General features: G+C 41.6%; 1 long non-coding RNA gene across 7 annotated transcripts in view; it reads right to left on the reverse strand.

Annotated features, from left to right (window-relative positions):
* Positions 1 to 22,490, reverse strand: part of LOC137341724 (uncharacterized) — a 231,840-nt gene that overhangs the window by 191,515 nt on the left and 17,835 nt on the right. Inside the window, exon 1 of one of the 7 annotated variants that reach the window (XR_010967106.1) lies at positions 4,656 to 4,679. The exons of the other annotated variants lie outside the window; for them this stretch is intronic. This is a non-coding gene — a long non-coding RNA (uncharacterized lncRNA). Of the gene's footprint in view, positions 1 to 4,655; positions 4,680 to 22,490 lie in introns of those variants that run through there. 7 annotated transcript variants of the gene reach the window in all.

A 22,490-nucleotide genomic window follows, 5' to 3' on the forward strand; every position in this document is an offset into this window, starting at 1 on the left:
CTTACATCACCTCGGTTATGCTCAGTATAAACATTCACCAAGTGCAGCAATGTCACAATACCAAAAAAAGAAATCAGGGCTTCTAGTCCCCAATTTTAATTTGATAAAAAAATTGTATTTATAAGTGCGCCTTCACATGTTGAAGTCTGAAGTGAATTATTCTGAAATGACGACTTATGCAGGCAAATTCAGGAACCATTTTTCAGGCAGTAAGAGCCCACAAAAAGAGCAATGGGATGAACGAGCAGTTAATGAGCATATAGTGCCACTCGTTGATCACTCCAGTTCTTGATGATTTCTATTGGTGACCATCTCTCACCTCACTGGCTTCAAAATCATCGTGCCCATTTCTAAGCAACACCGCGGTTTCACTCCTCCCTAGATCTGCAAACTCCTCCGGCCTTACGTCCCTGCTCACACTATCCATATTTTCCAACTCTGTTCTACTGCACATTTCTCTCGCCGCTACTGGCACAGCCTTCAACCATTTCACCCCAACTCTGGAAATATCTCCTAAACCCTCACCACCTTGTTACATGTCTCCTCTCAAGTGCTTTCAGATATGTCCTAATTTCCCTCCTACTCTCATTCAAAGGTTATCCTAAGTTGTGAAGTATCTTGCTCCATTAAAAGGGGTTATATAAATCTATGCTGTTACTCTGTTCCTGATGTGTTTTGGCTAATGTTCATTCCAACACCACCGAGAACTCCCTACTCTACAAATAGTTCTGTGGGATCTGGAACATCTTTCTGACCCAGTGAAAAAACAGGTAGGGCTTTGCTTTAACATCGCATCCCTGGGATTTCAGCAATCTCATAATACAGTACTGGAAAGGTACTCTATATTGTGTGCACAAATGCTGCAGTAAGCCTTGAACCTGCTACCTTTCGACTCAAGACACAGAAATAGGGAGGTATGAAGCCATGTGAACATAGCAACAGGAGTTGGCCATTCAGCCTCTCGAGCCTGCTCTGCCATTCAATCAGATCTTTGCTGATCTGTACCTCAACTCATTTACCCGCCTTAGCTCCAATTGTCTCAACATCCACAGCCTTCAGGAGGCTGCGGGGGGGCGGGGGGGGGGGGGGGGGGAAGAATTCCAGATTTCCACTACTCACTTGTGGAAAATGTGCTTTATGATTTGCCTCCTAAAGGGCCTAGCTCTAATTTTAAGATTATGTCCCCTTGTTCTTGATTCCCCCCCACCAGAGGAGATAATTTCTACGTATCTACCCTATCAAATCCTTTTAACCTTTTGAACACCTCGATCAGATTAACCCTCAACCTTCTACAATCAAGGGAATACAAGCCAAGTTTGTGCAACCTGTCCTCATAATTTAACCCTCTAATCCCTGGTATCATTCTGGTGAATCTGCATTGCACCTTCTCCAAGGCCAATATATCTTTCCTGAGGTGTGGTGCCTAGAAACAAACAAAGTACTTCAGATGGAGGGGTTTGGCTATGCATGGATCTAAACACAAGAAATAGAAATTTTAAAGTGGAGGAATTGGGAGACCGGTCAACATAGGTCAGCGAGGACAGGTGTGATGCCCAAGCAAGGTTTGGTGCAGGAAAGGATATGGGCAGAGTAGCAGTTGAGGTGACAAATGAGGATTTCAATGGTGGATGGGCTGAAGTTGGGGTGGAGGCAGACAATGTCATAGAAGTGGAAGTAGGTGGTCTTTGTGAAAGGAGGTTGGCAGTTCAGGGTCAATCAGGACACGGGGGTTATGAACAGTATGGTTCAGCCGAAGGCAGTGGCTAGGGAGAGGGATGGAGTCGGTGGTGAGGGTACGGAGTTTGTAGCCGGGGCTAAAGGCAATGACTTCAGTGTTCCCACTGTTGAGCTCAAGGAAGTTACAGCTCATCCAAGTCAGGATATCAGACAAGCAATCTGACAGCACAGTGGTAGTGCAATTTGTGCAAAAGCAACCGTCAAAACATCTCATGACCAGGCTGTACAGTAAAATAACCACAAGGAAGTGGAATAAAAAGTGCAGTGGAGACAGCCTCAACAGCTGGCAATATTACCCAGACTGTGGCCAATGTACAAATTGCATAAGGGAGGGGCTGACAAAGTACATAACAAGCATTAAAATATCTTGAACATATAAATGCAAAGCTTGGCACAGTTTGCAGACAGGGCATTGCTGACAATACTTTTAAATTTGAGCATTTTACAAGGGTTATTATTCGGAGAGTGCTATGAATCAGGAACGGTTCTGTACCTACTAACATCTCCTCCTCCTCCTCCCATGGTGTCACGTCTTACTGGGATACAGTTCACCGGTACCAGGAGCCCTTTGGTACCTCATCCAACGTCTATTCTTCACATGTGGGCGCAAATGTTGACCAGCTATTCAATCATTGCAGACACTAAAATTAACCCAGTTGCCCACATACATGCACTTACAGCAAGAATGATGAGTTACTAATCAGGAGCGGGCGATTTCCCAGGCCAGGTGTAGCACAGCCACTGCTACCCCAGCCGAGGTCCATTAACTCGACACAAAGATCAGACCCGAGATCTGCTGGTCCATTTGGTGCACTGTTGCCACACACATTTACCCTCTCAACTAGAGATTTTTTTTAAAATATTTCATTTAGTGTAACATGTTACAAGGCAAAAAAAGGCCAGTTTTGAGAAACAAAACACTTCAACAGCATAAAAATTGTGGTAATAAATTTCAGTCACTGAACAAAAAGAATCTTCAGCAATTCCGCACAGCATGATTTCTCATTTTAAAAACAGGTCATTTACTACGCTCAGATAATGTCCAGCCTCTGTGCCCTTGGTGGTTTTTTTAAATACATGGGTGGGGGGGGGGGGGGTGGAAGAGATAGAAGATTCCCTGAGGAAGAAAATGAAAAGTCACTTGTTTGGATCTCTGACATCGCCTGGTTTTTGGTTTCCTGGTGACAGTCAGAGGAATGGCAATGGTGCCCCCTATCACAGGATGAATAGTGGCACACAGCACTGGCTATGAAGAAGTAAAAACCAATGTATTGTGCAGCCACAAGGTCTCAACACAGAGGATAAGAGTCGGCATTTCACTGGGGTACTTGTACCCAATAAGTCGTCCCTGCACATATGCTGTCCACAGCTGTTCTATCCTTCAATTACTGCAACTCAGCACTGTACTAATGGGTTCCCTCTGCTGTGGATAGTCCCACATTGTTGACCACTTACATCTGGCCTGTATGCATGTCTCCTCCTCTACAGGGTAACCACTTGCTACAGACATAACAAGGGTAAAACAAAAATGTCAAAATGTCACCCTGCAGAGTTGGAAATTCCATCCATTGAATCTTACTGCAGGTACACCTTGTACCATTCGCCCACAGGTTTCATCACTGATTAACTGAGCAAATACTTTTGTTCTTCAATCGGTCATTTTCAAACCTCATGGATCACACGAGGGCATTCCCAAAAAAGCTAACATTTTCACAAGATTGTAGGGACGTTCACTTCAATAGACTGACGACACCTATTTTTGTTTTTGTAAAACAATATTGATACAGACCTTCCATACTGATCCCAATCCCATTGAGCAGGAATTGCACAAGGGTCTAATTCAGTCCTTTCATCTCTGAGACGTGGGTTTAAAATCCAACCCAAACTGGTGGAATCAAAGCCTCTACTCACCATTGGCTGTAAAGATTCGCAGTTTGGACAACCTAAACACTAAACTACCTCAATTTAGCACTAATTTGCACTGAATTGGTTGTGTCACCCAGATAAAAGACATAAGGGTCACTTGTGTGCAAAATTGAAGTGTTAGACTGAGGCTGAAGGTGAGGTACACGGTTGGGTTAGAGTAGGAGTGTTACCGTGCTGCCAACCCATCATGAAACCTGTCCTGGGAGTGCTGGATGTGAACACTGGGTACCTGAAGTGCAAAAGTATTATTTTCCCCAGCTTCACGAGGAACACAAAAACTACCCTCCTCCCCCACCCCCAAAACAAGCCTTTCAAATCCATCTTTTATAGACAGCTCCTACCAACAGCCGAAAGTACAAATAAAATAGGCAAAATTTAAGTCAGAAAAAGGGTCGCAAAACGAGGAGGAAACCCAAAAATAAAATCAGGAAATTCCCTAACAGTCAGGTTATGGAACATGTAATTACAATTTTTTTTTAATGAAATTTAAAACTGAGAATTCTAGTCAAACTGTTGTTCCATTCAAAAAATCTACAGTTGACCAAATTGGAATTATGTATTTAGTCATCTGTATTTAATTACTTAATTTAACAGGAAATGTTCTGAAATTCAAAAGGATTCTACTTTCTTGACAAATGTATTTCCAGATTTAAAAATTAATTAAACTACAATGTTAATAACCAAAACCACGAACAAATTTCTATCATGGATTTTTTTCCCCCCCATTCTTGATTTATTACTTGCAACAGGCTCCAAACATCAGGATCTATCCTTGGTGAACACCATGGTAAAGCAGTCTTACGGTTACAATATAGAAATGGAGACACAAAACTGAACTTTTCTACCTCATGTAAAATGACCATCACCAAGAGTTAATCTCCACCCCAATATCTTTTTCACACTTCTTCAATTCTCCAAAGTTAATCCCAAGAGGTTTCTCTTTGTAATAACTGCGGTTGGGGATAAACGGAAATAGGAAAGAGCAAACTCACCGAAACTTCACCAAGGCATGAAATATGGTTGATTTACTTCAAAAAAAAGGGATTCCCCCTTACTCTTTTCAACCCACACCTGTGAAATTTAAAATAGAGAGGGAAGTGAGCACCAACTGGGAAGTCACTGGGGGATTTTTGTGTAGGTGGGGGATATCATTAATTTAACATACAAAATATAATTTTTTTTTAAAAAAGAGACAAAATTCTTAAAGAAAAAGTAGCAACGTGTTGCAGGAATATTGGCGATTAAGATATGAAGATTCTGGAATATTTAGAATCTGTTGGGGGGGGGGGGCGGGGAACGAGGGGGGGGAAAGACATTCTAACATGTCTCCCCTTTTCCCCACCCCACCCCTGCTTACTTGTACTGAGTCCTTGCTGCCCCAGGGGCATTAGTTTAAAAACAAAAAGGGGAAATCAGGAGAGTGGAGTATCAAGCTTATCGAGAAATGTCAGATAGCCTTTCTTCAGCCAACGCAGAAGCAGAATACCAAATACTGTGTAGACAGTAGGCTGGATAAGTTGGCATTGCTTCTTGTGTCTCCAAGAATGCTGAAGCAGCCACACCAGCTGTCATCCCAAGTCAAGATTTTCCTTCATCCATTGCATGCCAAACATCTGCCTTCAGTGTGGTGGAAGGACCCAAACAAGGGGGCTCCTGTGCCAGCCACTTGGATGTTATAGACATCCAAGGCAGGTTCTCTGTTCCAGGTCTTCATGATGAGTTTAGCAAAGAGACATGCCTGCTAGGAGGTTGATTCCCCTACTAGGGTGGTTTATGACAGTTGGTGTGGACCAGAACCCTCCCACCCTGCAACAGTTTCTCCCCTTTTGCCACAAATCCACTTGAGTTTGGTTCTGCATGTCAGACGTGGGCTTGAGGAAGCCCTTTCGTTGCTTGCCTAGCAGTTAATAGCCATTAAGGAGAACCGTTGGGAGATGTCTTCTACATCACGAACTCAACAGGCATTGGGGCTTCGCTGCCGTTGAAGCTGGAACTCTTCACCTCCAACCGGTGGAACTAGCATTGGATGGGGCATGGTACGTGTTCAGGACTGTGGTCAGGAGGATGGCAACAATTCACGGTTCTTCTCATCATGGCATCCCCCCCCCTCAAGTCTAGATTGAAGCTTTCTGTGCTGTCTTTAAGAGTTCCACGTTCAGCACTGAGGGAGTGCTATGTGGTTGGAGGTGCCATCTTTTTGATAAAACATTAAATCAACTGCCTGCTCAGCTACATGTAAAAGATGTCATGACCTGTTGAGAGGAGCAGAAAGTTCTGATGGCTGACCCCTCCCCACCCATCGTGCATTTCTCATTCATCATTTGCGCGATATTACTCATTACCTGGGAGCGAGGGCCAGAGGAAAATCAGAGCCTCCTTTTTTAAAAAAAAAATCATTGAAGGAGACAAATGTAGCTGTGAAATTAAAATTCAGTCTCCAAGTTCAAAAAAAAATGGTTCCCAAGATTGAGAACTTATATGAACTGCAAAGGGAGAGGCTGCAGCAGAACAGAGGAGTATCAGAGGTGTTGCTACTGAAACCCAAGCTGTGAGACGAGGAGCTGCCACAGCAACACCTCCTGGATGGAGGCATGAATGGTGACAAAAATTGGGAGGGAATTCCCATTATAAAATGCTGGCTTGCAATGTGTGACAACAGGAAGTACATGCATACGGAAGGTTTTTAATTTCCAGTTACAACCTTGAACTAAGATGAGATGCACCATTTTAACTAGGGGTTGCCTTCAAAACAGTTTGTACGATGAGAAGTCAGTGAAAATTGTCCATGAAAACCAAAACAAATTTCAGAACAATGCCTTTTTTATTTTATAATTGTACTTGTTAAAAAAGAAAAAAAGCTTATTTGAATATTGAAATAAAGACAGAAAACGCTTTGGAACTTTCATTTCAAGTTTGTGGTTATTTTCCAGCATTTTCTGTTTTTATTTCAGATTTCCAGCATCTGCAGTATTTTGCTTTTGATGTAAATATTGAATGCTGGTGGACATCTGCAGAAATCGGCATGAACAGGCTTCTGAATTGAAGCATGTCAAGAGCAAACTATTTTCTGCGACAGTTTAAATGACACGGTCAATGAAGCATCACTGCTTCATGGCCATCTCTGCTAATACCCATTCAGCTCCCTCACATGTTCAAACTCTAATTCTTCTGAACCAGTTTTAGGTCATCAGCACTCACAAACCAGCAGTTCAGAAACACAAACAGGAATTTAAAGCCGTTGGCTCTTCCTGGGAGCCCTTCTGAAAATACAGAGCATTACAGTACTCACCACTTATACCACCATCGTTTCTACCAGCCATTTGCCATTCCCATAGATGTCAGTTACAAAAGGCACCACTTAAACCAATTTAAACGCTTATTTCGGGCAAAGTCATGTTTTCAAGCAGCTGTTCAATCAGCTCTTTAATCAGCTCTTTGCACTTCATTAAGGTGCGATTATCTTGGCTACTTACGTTTGAGTCTGTTAATCAGCCCCCAGAGCAAGAGTGCCTTTGACGACAACTGAGGTTGTCAGTGCAGCGTAAAAATACTTAATGCAGAGTAAACTACAGTATAAAGCAACCTATTATGGTTTTATTGTCCACCTCATACAGCAAGAAAACTACGTTCGCACCAACAGGCTCGATGCAACAGGTAGGAAAAGTACCAAGAAATAAACATCTTTTTTATTGTCAAAATTGTCCGTTTTCTTTTGTTCTGACACTAAGTGGTCCAAAAACAGCAATGCTGGCGGCTTGGTAGGGTTGATGAGCTGGACAGCATTATAGTAGAACTAATAGACAGCTAATGCTACAACGGCCTTGGGTTTTTCCTGACTTTCCATGAAACTTGTTGATTGGAGGGTAGCAAATGTTGTGCCTTTGTTTAAGAAGGGCGGCAGGGAAAAGCCTGGGAACTACAGACCAGTGAGCCTGACATCTGTAGTGGGTAAGTTGTTAGAGGGTATTCTGAGGGACAGGATCTACAGGCATTTGGAGAGGCAGGGACTAATTAGGAACAGTCAGCATGGTTTTGTGAGAGGAAAATCATGTCTCACGAATTTGATTGAGTTTTTTGAAGGGGTAACCAAGAAGATAGATGAGGGCTGTGCAGTAGACGTGGTCTACATGGACTTCAGCAAAGCATTTGACAAGGTACCGCATGGTAGGTTGTTACATAAGGTTAAATCTCATGGGATCCAAGGTGAGGTAGCCAATTGGATACAAAATTGGCTTGACGACAGAAGACAGAGGGTGGTTGTCGAGGGTTGTTTTTCAAACTGGATGCCTGTGTCCAGCGGTGTGCCTCAGGGATCGGTGCTGGGTCCGCTGTTATTTGTTATTTATATTAATGATTTGGATGAGAATTTAGGAGGCATGGTTAGTAAGTTTGCAGATGACACCAAGATTGGTGGCATTGTGGACAGTGAAGAAGGTTATCTAGGATTGCAACGGGATCTTGATAAATTGGGCCAGTGGGCCGATGAATGGCAGATGGAGTTTAATTTAGATAAATGTGAGGTGATGCATTTTGGTAGATCGAATCGGGCCAGGACCTACTCCGTTAATGGTAGGGCGTTGGGGAGAGTTATAGAACAAAGAGATCTAGGAGTACAGATTCATAGCTCCTTGAAAGTGGAGTCACAGGTGGATAGGGTGGTGAAGAAGGCATTCAGCATGCTTGGTTTCATTGGTCAGAACATTGAATGCAGGAGTTGGGATGTCTTGTTGAAGTTGTACAGGGCATTGGTGAGGCCACACTTGGAGTACTGTGTACAGTTCTGGTCACCCTATTATAGAAAGGATATTATTAAACTAGAAAGAGTGCAGAAAAGATTTACTAGGATGCTACCGGGACTTGATGGTTTGACTTACAGGGAGAGGTTAGACAGACTGGGACTTTATTCCCTGGAGAGTAGGAGGTTAAGGGGTGATCTTATAGAAGTCTATAAAATAATGAGGGGCATAGATAAGGTCGATAGTCAAAATCTTTTCCCAAAGGTAGGGGAGTCTATAACGAGGGGGCACAGATTTAAGGTGAGAGGGGAGAGATACAAAAGGATCCAGAGGGGCAATTTTTTCACTCAAAGGGTGGTGAGTGTCTGGAACGAGCTGCCAGAGGCAGTAGTAGAGGCGGGTACAATTTTGTCTTTTAAAAAGCATTTGGACAGTTACATGGGGAAGATGGGTATCGAGGGATATGGGCCAAGTGCAGGCAATTGGGACTAGCTTAGTGGTATAAACTGGGCGACATGGACATGTTGGGCCGAAGGGCCTGTTTCCATGTTGTAACTTCTATGATTCTATGATTCTATGATTCTATGAAGTGAGGCTAATGGTATAATGTTGCCTCAATTGCCTTTGTGCCACTGGTGTGACCCAGCCACTATTGGGTGCACTAGTTTTCTCCGAATTGTACACCACTGTAACTGTGCAAGTTCCATACCGTCTTCATGTGTCGTGTATATATCTATACATCGTCCTGTGACCTCCAGAGAACCCACACAGACACACACCCCCACACCATCCCTAACCAATCCAAAGGGTCAGACGCACGTCAGTAAGTACAAGACAAGCCCAATGCAGCTCAAAACATTGTACTGGCCGCCAGCTATTTTTGATGGAGCTGCCCTGCTTTATTTCACTAACTGACCCCCACCCTGGGCACATCTCAATATAGAGGAGTCAGACGGACTCTCGGCAATTCTACATTCAGATTTCTGGATCACTGCAACGCCACTATAACCACAAACTTGAAATGAAAGCTCCAAGCGTAAACTGTGGCATCAGACTGTACATTGGCTGATGCAAACCCCACTCCCCCTACAGTTGGGCTCAGCAATTCCTTTAAGCCAAACTCCCGAGAGAGATCACTAGCACTCATCTTCTAAAGCAAATGAATTTTGAAATGTAACATAAGTACATGGGGCGGGGCCAGAAACAATGAGGACATTAATGTTCTTATACATCTTCAGATTGAGATTTGCAAAGGGTCTCAACAACGAGGCTACGTTTAAATTATAGCTCCTTACAGGAAATGTTTGTATTTTAGAATTAGCTAAGCTCTTCGGGAAATTGCACTCCAATCAGTCCTTTAGGCATTAACCAGGCCCCACTGAGTAAGAGTAAGTGCACAAGTCAAAATCTGTTTGTTACATCGGATTCAGAGACTTCTTTTTTAAAAAAAAAACTGGACTTTGAATTCCACAATCGCATCCATATTCTGGGCCTTGATGATGACTCCAGTGATCTGGTTTGTACTGCATATCTTTCCATTCTCCATCTCTACTGATTTTAAAAAAAAAGGGAGAAAGTTCCATAATGTTGCTATTTTGGGCTGCAGTGTTACTGGGCTATCTGTATAATTGATTTACTTCCACATTCACAGCCACGTCAAACCACTCAAAACTTCCTATTCTTCACATTATCAGTGCTTTTGTTTCTTGTTTTCGCTATGAAATTTTGGTTAAGACTGGTCAATTATGCACCATTTCCAACGGCAACTTGTGAGTACCAAAACATTTCAAAGTAATGAATCCGACAGGAGTAGCACATTAGGCTTCAACACCCCGGCTTGGGTGAGGGTAGAAGGATTGCACAGAATCCATTACCACAAGGCAGCGTCTGAAACATAGTCAATCGTGGCATTTCGAGGCACTCGAGGGGAAAAATATTTACGATACAGGAAAAAGAGCAGGGAATTGGGATTGTTGACAATATCTCAGGAGGCGGAGCTAGCAACGGCATATGGGCACCACCAGCCAAATGGGCCTCCTTCCATGCTGAAATTTTTTGCAAAGAGACATCAGCAGAGGTTGGGATTGGGCTCGGACGCGATGCCTCTCACAAACAGCCCGTCATACAGGTGCACACACATTTAGGACTGCCACTTCAGGAACTAGACAGGCCGCTGGTACTTGTACAATATCACCAGTCCAACCTGTCTGGAGAGAAGGGGAGAAATTTGGAACAGTGGAGGAAGCGGAGAGGGAAAAAAAAAAATCGAAGTTTGGAGGAGAGAAAAAAAAAGGACAAGAAGCTACAGGCAGTTGGTTCACCACATCAAACAAACAATCTCATTGAAACTTAACAACTCTGCATTTGAAGAAATATATAATAGAAGTGTTGAGAAAAAAAAGTCACCATGCTCATCACAAAAGACCAAATCCACAGTGTTGAGCTGTCTTTATTAACCTGTATAAATCGGTTACTATTTGCACAAACAACATTTTGCCATTAAGCAATCACTCTTTAAAAACAATCAGTACCAGCACAATTTTTAAATTCAGGGGACGCCCTGAAAATACTTTTCTTTATAAAACAACCTCAGTGATTTAACAAAAAGTGCACCCAAGGTTGACAATTTTTAATATATGCAAATTAACAGCCACTGGGTAAAATCCAGAATCCAACAATGATGCTTCTCTCAGTAGTACCTAGAGTAAAAAAAAAACTCACACCTGGGGATTATTTTTTTTTTAAAATTCATTCTCGGGATTTGGGCGTCATTAGCAAGGCCAGCATTTATTGCCCATCCCTAGTTGGCCTTGAGAAGGTGACGAGCTGCCTTCTTGAACCGCTGCAGTCTGGGAGATGAAGGTTCTCCCACAGAAGTGCTCAGTCGGGGGTTCCAGGATTTTGACCCAGCAACCGATACGTGTCCGAGTCAGGATGATGTGTCACTTGGAGGGGAACTCGAAGGTGACGGTGTTCCCATGCTGCCCTTGTCCTTCTAGATAGTAGAGGTTGTGGGTTGGGAGATGCCGTCAAAGAAAGCACCTGGTGAGATGTACTAATTTAATGTGCTCTGAAACTTTTGTTCAGATTTTCTCTCCCCTCCCCTCCAGCTGGAGTGTGGTTCCACAGCACCAGCAGTCCAATGGTACCTCAGCCAAGTGGCTATTGTTCCAATATGAGCCAAAACAATGAGTGTCAGAAGACTACTGGTTCACCTGGGGACTTGGGGGGACAGGAGTTGAAGGAAGAAAGGAAACCCAATGATGTTCTCGCCCATTGTCCAAACATTCGCAGTTTGTATCAGGATACAGTGGAAAAAAATCTGAAGCAGAAACCTGGTTGATTTTTCTCCCTTTCCCCAAGGCCACCAAAGCCCACTGTAGTGCCCCTGGCTCACGGTGACCTGGGACTTTTGTCCTTTAGGGCTCAGAACCACAACACACAGTGTGCTTATCCACCAAGCTGTCAGGGGAGCACTGGTCCAGGATCTCGAAGCCAGTCATATATTTGGATCATTAACGGAAATTTAAGTCAACGCTGAAAAAAGTTACATCAGATAGGCGTTACTGAAACCAGCTGTGTGGGGAAGATTTCTAGTGATCTCACTGCAAAGATATGGGGTCAATATTTGGACTTTTCTAAGTCCTGCTGTCCCTTCAGCCACGGTCACATTTATCTTGGCTGCAGGGCAAATAAAACCAGGGAGTTCATTTAAATCGCAGAACAGCGACAACATGCAAGGGGGAGGAAAAGAACCCCAGCAAAACCAGAGGAAAACTAAAAATTAAAGAAAAGCAACATGACAGAATAGCAACCTATGCAACAATGATACGTTTTTTTAAAACAGACACCTGAGACAACATCAAGCAAATCAACAGCAACATCAAAAGATCACATAAACCAGACAAGAGGTACGACGGCAAGAGTCCTGAAATGGACTACGCCACTGTTGTTAACTAGCCACGGGTGTGGTTGTGGCGATGCCATTTTAGCCACATGCACTAATTTCAGTAGAAAATGCCTTGCACACAATAAGGTAAATGTACTTCAAGTATATATTTACTTAAAAAACATCTACCACCATTCAATGCAAAACTTTTCACCTTTCTCTCTTCCAGCATGAAATTTATCAGACAAAGCACATCTCTTAAGTACAGCTTTTAGGTTTTTGTGCAACAGTTGCAAGTGGTACTCGAACTTCACCAGAGTGATTGCCTCTGCTCTCCATCCAGAACGCAGTTGGATGCTGCTTGTCCTGTTGGAGTTGCTGATTATTGGCTGGGTTTGTTTTCTTCTGCTGGCCTGGAGCCATTATTCCGATTGATGACAGCTCCCCTCTCCATACAATGTTTCTGGTGATTCCATGGTGTGAAGTCCAGCATTTTCACTGCATATTGTGCACAATTTTAAAAAGATAACCAATAAGCAGTAAGAAAGGAAGAAAAGCACACGCAATGATCAAAAAACACACACTCTGCTTCCGTTCTCCGGCTCGAAGAGGACTGAGCTAACGTGATTAGAACTCTTACCTATCCAACTGTAGCCAGAGAATCTCCAGCAATGACTTCTCTTCCCACCCCTGCACTGTCACCATGAATTCTTCATTCAATTCTCCTAGCTCGAAGCTCAAATAAACCTCTCTTATACGGCATGGTGCTTTCTTCTAAGCTGCCCTAAAATAGATCTTAAACAGTGTTCCAACAAACAAAGAGTGAATGTTTGCTCCACTCCACTGTTGATTGGCATCAGACGTACTCAGGCTGCGACCAAAATGGCATCAATTTAACAGGAACGGAATGTGCCCTAACAATAGTGACAACACCCTTTAAAAAAGGTAACAGTAAGTGCAGACAGGCAAAACTGTTGAACAAACATGCAAATCTTTTTTTAAAATGATTTGATCAAAAATCCCAACATACAGCAAGTGTAAGGATCACAGGTTAAGTTTTCATGCCAGAATTCAATTTTTTTTTAAAAACCAACATTAGATGACTTAAAAAAAAGGAAAATTCTAAAGCTATGGTAAACTTGAAAAGAGTTTGTTTTTGTTTTTCCAAATTGTCTGGATGGGTGCACTATGCAACAACAAAAAATCGAAACTTTAATGATGGACCTGAGCAGAAACATTTCACCCCTTCCTCCAATGGCTCTGGAGGAGGGGGTGGAGTTCAGACTCTTGCTTTGCATTGTTCACAGAAGGATATTTTACAGCTTTTTAAGTTGAGTGAAAGAATGTGTTACAATCAGCTTCAGAAGGTGCATTGAATTTTTTTTTCTTATTGAAGGCAAAGCTTCATTTTGTACATTTTCTGCCAATTCAGCATTCTTTTAGAATCTAAGAAAACTCACTTTTGCCTCCTCCAGGTATTTTCCAATCATTCCCTTTTCTTATTGGGCTTGCTTACGTCATTATAAGTCAAACAATGTCGCTGCACAAGATTTTCTGTTCAATTATTACACCCATGTTGCATTTACTAACTGAAAGCAGCTTTTTGGGGAATTTAAGTACTTTGGTTGAAATTCCCGTCTGGGACTAAACATAACTACTATACAGGTATAAGCGTCCCCTGCAATCATAACCAGTCTACTGGAGCCTCACTCTATGCCACTAAGAAACCCTGAAGGACCAAGGCCCATTTTGCACAACGCAAGGTTGAAAAGAATCTAGAGATAAAATTTTAAAAATCAAGCAGCGGCAATCAGGCAACAGCAAGCTTGGTATTTAAAAGGCTGTCCATTATCAGAGGAAGGGAGACTGAAGGAGGTAAGTTCCAGCCTTGGGAAAGAACAAGTTGAGTAGGAGACTTGATTTCAACACAGCAAGAGGACAAGGAGAAGGAGAATGTGTAGGACGCTGTGTTTAGAAGCTGCAGTGCATACTAGACAAGTTTAATTGCTTCCTTCTACCTGCTGTGTTTACTAACCAAGTCCGCTGTATACACTGCAGGAAGAGGGAAGGGACCAAGAGTCTGTCCAGGTGCATGGCCACAAGCTGAATTTCTTCTGAAGACAAGGTTCAAACCACTAAAACCTATAGGTTTCCCCTTTTTAAATGTGCAGATATTGCATATTGATTTAAAAACTGAAACCAAAGCAAGTTTAAAAAAAGCCTGCAGATCTTCCTATTAAAGTCTTAAGTTCCCAAACACTCAGACTGCAAGTTACCAGTTTGTAGGTGGTGCCTTCAACAGTTGCACATCAGGCAACGGCAAACATGTGTGTGTATTGGTTTAACATGAAGGTCAAAAACAATAAGAAAAAACACAAGATGGCCCATTTACAAAAGGGATTTTTTGGAAAACATATAAATATTTTTTTTAAAAACTTCTGAACTCCTCACAGTATCACAGAAACAGGATCATGATGCCAACAGGTAGAGGTACACCTGTGATGTGGCTGCTGTACCAATCCAAAGTGTTCCTGCTGTAGTATGGATGCCGACCCAGACTAAGTTCCATATTTCAACAAAACTGCTTTGGTAAAGCATTCCATCACAGCACGTATGCTTATTGGGGTGGGGGGGGGGGGGAAATAACTACTCCCTCACCTACACCTTTTAGCTGACATTTACAAAAACAACGTTCGAGGTTCGTACTAGGTCACCATTTCATTTCCGCTACTGTCTCGGCAGGAGCATAACATAGATAAGCTTCATCCTATGGACAGAGATTCTGTGCCTCTGTCCAACAATTTTTTGAAGTCTTATCTTGATCCATGATTGTCATTTCTTTCCCAATGAAACTTGGCTCCACCAGGTTGGGAGAGAGGGAGGCCAAAAACTAGCTTACACCCATTCAACAGTGCCCATCATAAAGTTTACTAAATGGCTTTGCACCAAAACGGTCTCAGTCCCAGCAGAGTAAGAACAGAAGTTACTCTTTTTTTTCGAATGATAAAGCATGTCGCATCGCATCATATTGTGGGAGCAGAGAGACTCTCATAAGATTCCCTGCTCTATTGAGCTCCAAACCTCACCTATATCACTGTGGGCTAGGCATTTTTCTACAGGAGTGGGGGCGGTGAAATAGGGATTGAAGAAAACGGCAGGAGACACACAGCTCCTGGCCACTAGCAGGTCACAGCACGAGGTATCAAAGTACAGATACCTGCCTATAGTCCTGAAGGAGATGAAAGTGAATTTTGTGGGACATCAGGTGACAAGAGTTTGAAAGTGTCATTATGGGGACTTGGCCAGATTGTATGCTGAGGTTACTTTAAATCAGCATCATTGACTGGAGGATAGTTGATCTAAGGAAGAGCTAAGCAAGTTCCAAAATAAAAAAAAATGCAAATTTCATTCAAATCAAAATAGAAATTCTATCACAGAAGGAGGCCATTCAACAATGGTTCAACGTAAGGTGTTACCTTAGTGATCATTATGTCAATCTATTATTCCACCCAACATCAGAAAGAATTTGTAATCTTAAGGGCTAAACTTCCATAATAGAACAGGTTTGCAACCTGGGAACTCTAGGGATTCTACCATTCCCTTAGGTAATCAGATTTCTGAATTTTTCTGTACTTGTTCGCCTTCCTGGTATGTTGTTTCCGTTACTATACAGCCATAGAAAACATTTCCATTGCATGAGGTATTACATTTTGGTCGTAAGAATAAGGGGGCCACATACTGCTTGGATAATAGGAGTCTAATGGGGTACAGGAGCAGAAGCATCTGGGGGCTACAGATACACAAATCACAAAGTAGCGATGCAGGTTAATAAGGCCATTAAAAAAAAGCAAACCAAGCACTGGGGTTCATTTCTGGAGGGATAGAATTGAAAAGCAGAGAAGTTCTGTTAAACTTGTATAGAAACTTGGTTAGACCACACTTGGAGTACTGTGAACAGTTCTGGTATCCATAATATAGAAAGGATATAGATGCACTGGAGAAGGTGCAAAAAAGATTTACTAGGATGATACCAGAACTGAGAGGTTATACTCATCAAGAAAGATTGAATAGGCTGGGGCTCTTTTCTCTAGAAAAGAGAAGACTAAGGGGGTGACCTGATAGAAGTCTTTAAGATTATGAAAGGATAGATGTAGAGAAGATGCTTCCACTTGCAGGGGAGGCCATAAATAGAAGATAGTCATTAATAAATCCAATAGGGAATTCAGGAGAAACGTTTATACCCAGAGAGTGGTTAGAATGTGGAACTTGCTACCACATGGAGTAGTTGAGGCAAATAGCATAGATGCATTTAAGGGGAAACTAGATAAACACATGAGGGAGAAAGGAATAGAAGGACATGCTGATAGGGTGAGATGAAGGAGGGTGGGAGGAGGCTTGTGTGGAGCATAAACACCAGCATGGACCTTTTGGGATGAATAGCCTGTTTCTGTGCTGCGCATTCTATATAATTCTATGTAATTTCCTGCCACGTGAGCATGGGTTTTTTTGGGGTAGCTGAAACCATCTTCTAGAAGTGGGGGCAGGGGGGTTTTGGAGACAGTCAGTTGTTTGCAGGGAGGGCCTCTGCACAGTCAAGTCTGAAAACACAAAAAAAAATACATGCAAGGTCCATTACTTCAGTAGCAAAATCCAAAAATGATAAGAATGCTTTAATGAATCTTGTAAAAAAAAAAGGGTTCAAAAATGTTAAACAAAAAAAGTGGCCTGGTCCAAGACTTTTAACAGATCTCGGGATTTTGCAGGTTCTAAATCAATAAAGCACAAAAATCAAACTTACATATAAGCAGGTGGCCCTTCCAGTAAAGTAAATAATTCAACTGAATTATTAAAAAAGGAGTCTGTCACACCAGCGTGAGTAAAACTTCATGAACGCAACAGAACAAAATTCTTCACAACTGGTTAAATTACACAGGGAAAAATGAGTAAAAACTGGGAGTTCACCAAAACCATAATACAAACTTCCAAGTGCAAAATGAGCAGTGAATAGCAACATTTACTCAGTTACCATGACTAGACTATAAAGAGAGTTCATTTTGTCTAGGGATTTCTTTATATCTAACCTTTAAAGTTACTTCCTCTGGTTTACTTTTGATGTTTTCAATGAAGAAACAAAACAATACAGTCGAGCGTCACGTGGTGGCTTTTCATGGGCACCAGTAAAATGTCATCTTCCGCACTTCTTAAAATGACACCAGAAGAGGCAGTAGAAAAATCAAGCACAGCTGCAACAATCTGAATATTTCATAGTCATTGCGGAGGAAATCTGCAACGTTTGATCACTTAAATCTGGCTGCAAAGCGTCAAAGAAAAATGGTGCAAAGCAAGAGAAAGAAGAGAACTCTATCCTACACCACAGTTTATCTTTTAAACGCTCCGCTGAGAACTCTACTCCTCACCACACCTCAATACAGGTGTTTGACTTCAATGCACTTCATGCAGACAGTACACACTAAACATTAACATTCAATACGCGAGTCGAGAACAAAACAGATAGCCAGATATCTAACTCTAGGATCCTGAACAATAAACTAACGCATGTTCAAACAGCAAGGCTTCCTGTTCATGATTTGAGAGGGTATTTTGCATACACAGCAGTCACTATACTTCATTGTAATTCAGCACATGTGAAGTCCTTCTCAGACATTTGAGAGGTAGGATATAGCTCCATATAAATGCAAATGTTTATGTTTTAAGATGTACAATAAATATACCATGGCAGAAGCTCTTTAGTCCTTTGCAGATCTTATACAAAATATTTACATTTTCCAACTTTTTCCTCAAAATGGTTAAGTGATGTTGAGCCTATCAACTACTCAATACAACAGAACCTTCAGCATTAATAAATACAATATATCTGTGATGGAGAGCTATTAAACAAACATCTCTGCATCCGATTACAAGACCCACTTTGAAACTAAACTTGCCCAACATTAGAAATGTATACTTATTTCTAAATGATGTGCCTAGTATGGTTTTTTGGGTACAATGCCCAAAGTTTCTTCCCTCTATGAGAAAGTGCCATCATTGGGGATTTAACAATCAGCCAGACAAGCACCAAAGTCTGGACAGTGTATTCCTACCCAGATGCATTCAAGGTTGTTCGGCGGTTGGCCAAGAGACATATTTCTCTACAGGATGGCCCCCACAAGCAATTTATCTTTATCCAAATGCTCAATCTAACTTCTCTGGCAATATGACCAAAGTTGCAAATTGAAGACTAGGAGGGGGAAAAAAAGGCACAAACCCACATCTTATCACTGTGACCCAAAGCACCATCTACTGTATAATTTCTCGAATCCCTTTTGAGAGAATCTACGCACATGCGGAAAACCACCATCAAAAGAGTTTAGTCTCTTCCTCATTTTTATTTTTCCTCCAGGTTCCCTCCCAAAGGATACAGCATTCTTCAAATGAAAGGGTGGGCAACCGAGCTGCTCCAACGTCAGCCTGTAGTTGCCACCAGGACACAGATGAACATGCACACCATTAGACTCATCCTTCAACCTCCTGCTCATACACGGACATTCCACACAAGGTTGTGAACTCTAGTGGGGAAAATCAGGGGCCCAAATTTGTATCATGACCTTCAAATGCATTAAGGACTAGAACATTAGTTCATTGTGTTCAACAATAAGGCTTTGATTTTTTTAAAATAGTATTCAACTCATGTGATATTAAAAAAAATGTTCGAACTGTTGGAAATTAGTGAGAACAATTGCAATTAAGAATTTTAAGTGGACTTGACCACAAAGATTGAAAACAACCATCCATGGGTCGGGGAGAAAAATGGAAACAAAATCAATCATGAAAATCGGTCTTTAAAATATCTCATCTATAAGAATTCTCTCAAAATTTGCCTAAAATTAAAATGGGTAGCAACAAAAGCCAATTGTAATCAACAAAGAAATGGAGAAAAGAAAAAGGGGAGTATGTTTAACTTGTTGCTGTCCTTCACTAAAACAGGTACATGTTCTGATCTGTTTGTTTGTTTAGCAAGATTCAGTTATATGGGGTACAAAACAAATCAGAAGAATCTAAGTGATCATCAGAGAGAACCCAGATTTCATCCCTGGTCCATGCTGAATTAGCAGATCTCAGCTAGGGTAACAACTAGGCAGGGGGGGTGGAAAGAAGACAAGTGGCATTCTCACTCTGGCTTGCTTTCTAATGCAGACCAAGTAAGTTCAGGATTGGACTCATATTTGTCATTCCCTCCCTCCTAGTTGAATAACCCGCCACATTTACTGCGAAGGCTTATATGTGAAGAATGGCGACCTGGTTAAGTAATGGAAGTCTGCTAGTACCTGGTTAATCACATCACAGCAAATCAAACTAAAAAGGGAGGAGGATCAGTTGTGTGTACCTGAACACTGATTTATCATAGATCAAAGGTGCCAGTATTTCCATTCCCACTATATGGCGTCAACTACCATTATCCTAAGGGATACAAGTTAACTCTCATGACTCCTCTTAAGTCTCATGCATTGCAGTTGCTAGTTCAGATTCATGACCACTTCAACATTCAAGGTTTATACAAGGTTAGTTGATGTCCCCGCACTGGTAATAGCCTTCCCATCTCTTCATACCATGGCTTGTCCTTATGGTTTTGACCAGTAACCTATAGCAAACTCCTACATTTTATCCTTGTTCCCTTTTCCTTGCGTACTTCCAAGTCGACTAGCTCATTTGGGAACCTTATCCTGCTCCAAAAGGCCTATTTCTTTTACTTTCCAAGTGTCCATGGCATATGGAGATTCAACATCAGTTCTGTCCTCCACGAACAGTAAATCAGTGTACAGTGTATTTCTCTCCAACGTTGAGGGTTAATCATGTTTAAAGGATGGGGTTAAAAAATACAATAGCCAATGTCGAAAGCATCCGACCAACCTCAGATTGCAGCCAATGCCCATGTACTGTATGATGTCTACTGCTAAGTCATGTGAAAAACATATTGCCCAAAATCTCAAATTTCTTATAAGCACACACCCAGCTACCCACACTCTTGTATGCCCACACAACAGTTCTTATACTCAAGTTAAATATAAAATTTTACATTAAAATTCTTGAAATCAGCAAGCTTCTTCATTTATGATTTTTTTAAATGATGCTAAGAACCTCCAAAAAGACCATAGTGCATATTAACATTTATAAGAGTTCACCTATTTTTGAATCTGTGGATGACTGCACGTTAAGTATTGAAAACTAACTTCCTTCCCTACCCAGCCCCCATTCAAAGAGCTGATAAGGAGCCCAGAAGCTCAGTGCATGTGAAAAGAGCATAGAGAGAGAACCATAATTAAAGTATAATGATGTCTCTTGTTCACAATATACTCAAGGGGTTCTTTGTTTCTGCTTCACAAAAAATCTCAACCTCAACACATCTTGACAACTGGCTCAATCTAGTTATGCACAGGATACAATAGTTACCTCAATCTCCAACACAAACAGTATAGTGAGGCCAGGTGCTTTACCACTTGAATCTGGTATTACACATATATTTTTACCAGGAGAAGTGGCTCTTGGAGTCTTCACCACTCATGGACCCAGTTACTAACTTATCTACAAATTGGGACAGGTCCACCTTAACCAAAAAGGAAAATAGTCTAAGTACAGAGAACTTAATTTATCTCTGGCAGAAAATAGTAGTAATAGAGGAACTTGATAACCAAAAGGAAGCACATATATATAATTATTCACGGTTACAATGTGTTTTGCCTTTTATAGCTTTGCCAAGGCCAATTCTTGGTCATTCACACACTGAATTATTGAGCTCGGCAGGACTTCGAAAAACATTTCTTCCAGGAACTGATCAATTTTTAAGTAACCTTGTTGAGATACTATGCTCATGGAGGTACCATTTTATTCAGCAGGGTAAGCTACGTTTCTTCTTCTCCTCCTCCTCCTCCACCCCGTTTTCAGACAGATTTTTTGCTCTTCCCCTTTTGTATGCAAGTGTTGATAAGTCATGTTACTGTGTTGATAGGCCATGTGATCTACAGGAATTGGTTGCAGGTGGAAAGATATCTGAAGTTTACTGTTCGAGGTTTTCAAGTACCACAACAAATATTTAGTGACATCAATACTAACTGATAAGGATGACGCACAAGTCACAATTTCTCTGGTCATCATCTTCACGTGACAACTTGCTTTTGGTTATAATGTTCTCCTGGGGTTTATACAAACTGCCTCAGTACTTAAGTTCAGTACCAATGAAAGCTTTTCATTTTTGGGTATAGCACATCAGGCACATATGTCCACACACAACATATCTATTATATACATACACTTATGTGGAATCTAATGTGTGGCTATATAATTGAAATAAGGAACTAGTATTTGTGCATTAACTTCAACTTAATCTCAGATTTGCAATTGAACAAAAAACATTTAACAAATGTTTCAACCTCTGTATACAACAAGATGAGAGATGCTGGCACTGGGTAATGAAACATCTGCCAGTATCAGTATTGGGCATCCTTATGCAAATTATAGCATGGATCAAATATACTCCATCTATGCCTCCAAATGTGCTTCAATCCCATACTCAGAAAAATCATCTCATTCCCATACCCATCATAGTTACTTCCAAGAGATGGCCAATTTCGTGCTGAAATGGGGCAGTTGCACACTTTGGGGTGACTTGCCCACAGCAACAGGGTGCAGAGTACTCAAAATCACTTCACCATCACAGCTGGAACAAGGAAGCTTTCATCTCAACTTGAATAGATTCAAACTGAAGTTAGATCTCAGGGGCAAGAACAATGTTGTGCACCCACTGCATCACCAAATGCCTCTTGCAGAAAGAAAGCTTGGAGGTCACTTTCTGCATCAACAGTCTACACCGCAGACTTTGACTCGATAGCCAGGATGCAGTACATTGAAAAATCTGATTTCTTCATATATAAAGATTTATCCCACTGAGACATCTATGAAAGTATCATTTATAAGTCTTTTTGTCTTCCGTACTGGAGTAATGGGTCCGTAATCCTGTACTAGGGTTCTTGTGTGTTTGGTTTGCCAATGCCCACGCAAACCATGGCTATCGGAAATCAGGAGTCTGTCGAGTTTAAAATGACATTGGCAAATGGCCTCTAGTTCTTGATTTAATTCTAGGCTGCAGAGAAGGGAGCTGGAATTCTGGGACGCCTCTGCTGAGGATACCTCCTCCACGTCTAAAAATG

Source organism: Heptranchias perlo, chromosome 24 (genome assembly GCF_035084215.1).
Source record: "Heptranchias perlo isolate sHepPer1 chromosome 24, sHepPer1.hap1, whole genome shotgun sequence".
Taxonomy (NCBI): Eukaryota; Metazoa; Chordata; class Chondrichthyes; order Hexanchiformes; family Hexanchidae; genus Heptranchias; species Heptranchias perlo.